A 3740-nucleotide genomic window follows, 5' to 3' on the forward strand; every position below is an offset into this window, starting at 1 on the left:
GCAGATGGGGGAAGGAGGAATGAGAGGGGAGGGGATGTATTGCTGTAGCCTCGGTTCCTGGCTGAGCCTGGCTCACCATGCAGCCCAGTGGGAGCAAGGCAGGAATGACTCTGGAGCTCCCCTGAACCCTGGGTGACTGGGGAAAATGGCAGGAAGGGGAGGGAGAAAGTGGAAGGGAGGGCAGGGGGAGTCCTGCTGAGCACAGAGGGGAAGGGACCGGGTGCTGAGGGCAGAGGAGGTATTCCTACTTGATTCAGGGATTTAAGAAAATACCTCAGCTGCTGCTCTCACAGCATGGTTTGCCTGCTGTAGGTGAGGGTGGGCAGGACCGGGGACTGCAGAGAAGTTCGGCTACCTTTGCAGCACTAGTCACTACACCCACACCCCGCTTTACAAAATCCTGGATCCATCTGTGCCAATTTATGCATAATATATTAATGTGAAGTTAAGGCATAAATGCTCAATGTTGATGAACAGTTTATAATGACAGTTGGTTCTGCTGCTAAACACAGAACTGGTGCCCAAGTGGGGATACAATTTAAGTTCCTGTTTCCATGTTTTCCATTCACCAGTTGAAATACTGTTTCTGGCTTTGTTCACTAGGTGTTTTCAGACCATTTTGAGTTGTTAATCACTGGTTGTTGGAAAACTCCCCTGACCACCCTTGTTACATGCCAACTAGTACTGACAAATATGAATTTGAGGTCAGTTTCATGGCAGAACGATGTATAAAAGTTTACAGTTAACAAAAACAGAATGCCACGTACATTGCCACACCAACATGGCCATGTTTCTAAGAAGGGCCTTCAAATCAAGCAGAAAAGGAATACAAGTCAAATGTGTGTCCAATCTCTGACCCAAAGTCTAGGCAATGACTTTCTATTTTAATAGAGATCAATGTTAAAAACATCTGGAGCCAGGGAGTCAGTCATTCACTGTATTAAAACAAGTAGTTTTACACTACTTTACTACAGTTATTTTTACATCTGCCTATTATGGCAAAAAACATATGATTCTACAGCTGTTGTAATAGACTGATAAAGCCAGGCATAGCCTAACTACATTTTAAGCACTACAATTTAGTGCAATTATTTGAAAATATACAATCTGCTCTGTCAATTAAACATTATTTTGATTATATTTTTATGATATATCACATAACCAACTTTAGAGCATCTTCTGTGAAAATTGACACGTGGTTGCTACTGTCTGTGTAACAAATGGCAAGCTAGTATTTTTTTTTACAACCTCACACGATCCAAGCTTTAAGAGGATTATAATATCTCTCCCATCTACAAGGTACATAGGAATTATTGTCTGCCAATATAACAATATTCAGCTGTAGCTGACAGCTAGAATTTCCTTCATGTTTTCAGGACTGAATAGAAGAACAGAAGCGGGACTTAAAATTCTGGCAGAAATTATACAAAAGTAACATAGGTTGCTTTACACTTCTTTGCTCAGATGTACGGAGGGATTTGTGCATGTACATTATATCAGTGTCAAAACTTATTCTAAATTTCATGAATGCAAATACTGACTATGATTCCCAGCAACCCAATCATGCCTTTAAACCAACATATGTGAATAACTGATTTTTTGCTTTAGTGCCTGAACTGAAAAAAATTATTAAAAAAATTCCTAGTGAACATGAAATAATTTTTTCACTTTTTCTTGCCAGATTAGAACACTAAAATACCTTATTCTAGGTTGAATGAAGCTATGAATTCACTATGAAACATGTGGAAGTGGTATCATCTTTTCTAAATTAAAAATAACTAAATTTGGTTTTAGAATATTAAAAATTAAAAATCAATATGTTATATTAAAAATGTCAAAATGGACTGCTTTGGCTTTCAAAATCTTTCTCTGCTGTTTCTATTTAAAATATTCACTGAATCAGCACAAACTCAAGACTCACTTTGATCCACTTGAAACTGTATTTTCTATTTAATAAACTATTCACCTAAAAAAAAATCACCTTGCTTCATTGGGGACACAATGAATTAATATTAATATTTTCCAACATGTTTTAGAGATCAATTCCTACCTCTGCTCTTTGTCACTATTATCTTGTGTATGATATCATTTATGAAATTGTGCTGTAAGTGGCCATGCTGCTTGTTTATATCCTTGGGAGAACCATCTACAATTTAATTAATGTCTTCTAAGACCCAGGACTCCACTATATTCAGGAGTTTGAATAATTACATAAAAGAGCATATCATTCAACAAGAAGATAGTAGAGACAGCAAGGAGAATGCTGAAGCAAATGTAATGACAGTTATTCATACCAAGCGGTCAATTATGTACTTTTTATATGACTATATTATAAGGCATGACAGTAGGGATTACCTCCAACCCAATAAAGTGGGATTAGAGTGAGAATCTTGTTTTGGATACAGCATTAATTTATTCTAAGCAGTAATATTCAGGGCAACACACACTTTTAGAATGAAAATATATGATCCATGTTCTAAAGCAAAAACATGTTATTTCAGGACAAAGTAGTCTTAACAAAGGAGACTTTGAAGAGGGTAGAAATAAAGCAATTTATAGGCCTAAACTTAGTAACATTCCTAAAAGATGATGAACAGATATAAAGAATCTAATTTTTCAAAAAAATTGGGACTTGAGGCATGCATGTACTGGTACCCATTAATCTACAAACACAGTTATAGTGACTTGAATTAACCACAGAACTGCACACACAGATGATCAGTTATGCATCTAGCTGTCCATCTATCACATTCCATGTATTAATTGCATGCAATTAATTATTATGTAATATTTGCATTTTTGTAGGACCAAAAAAACCCAGTCAAAATCACAGTTGGTCATACAACCATTCCAGGAGATGTAGTTCTTTCCTTACAGAGCAAAAAGGGAATTCTCAAAGCTTAAGTATGTTGCCCAAATAGCAGAGTAGATTGGTGCCAGACTTGATAACGGAACTGAGGTCTCCTGACACCCTTCTGTCCGTTAGACCATGCTACCTTCTACTAACTGTCTGCATAAGTATATGCATGACTTCATGAACATGCTGGCAGAGCTAAAAGCAGATCATTTATTAATAAAGCTTGCTTTTCTCCAGTTGTTTTGTCTTCTATAGGTTTGTATAACACTTTTGTATTTTTGTGTCAAGCGTTTTGCCCTCTGCATTTTATTCATACCAGCTTGCACTGGCTGAGAAGCTCAATTCTAGCAAAGCAAAACAGACCAATGCAAGCCAGGCACAAGCAAGCAACAAGCCACCAGGAAAGTGCACATCACACACACACACATACACACACACTTACTTCTATGAAATTAAGTTGGTCATGTTGGAGCTTGTAGTAAAGCCATGGCCATGGGGCAGCTGTGATGCCTCCTGGTGGCCATGTGGCCTCTGCCTGGCTCTGGCTCGATTGAAGCCCTTCCCTTTGATCTCTCTCCTGCCATGCCTTGCTCTTATTGAAGGCTATATAAGGGAAGATGCCCTTGGGCTCTGGGTAAGCCTGAGCCCATGCTAATCACCACTGGGCCCCTCCTAGGTCCCCTCAGTCACCATCCTGTGCCCTCAGGCTAGTAGGCCCTCTCAGCCTGTCCGCACCTCTGCTGGGCATTTTTCACCTTAAGGGCTCCTTGTGTGGCTCTGTACCTCCCCTACACCATGCCCCAGGCCTCATAGGTGTTTTTTTCTGTGTGATGTTGCTTATTTGTACACTCAGCCCCCCTTGAGCCTTCGGACCCCCCCCCCC

This window comes from Gavialis gangeticus, unplaced genomic scaffold (assembly GCF_001723915.1).
Source record: "Gavialis gangeticus isolate Ggan-Ray unplaced genomic scaffold, GavGan_comp1, whole genome shotgun sequence".
Taxonomy (NCBI): domain Eukaryota; kingdom Metazoa; phylum Chordata; order Crocodylia; family Gavialidae; genus Gavialis; species Gavialis gangeticus.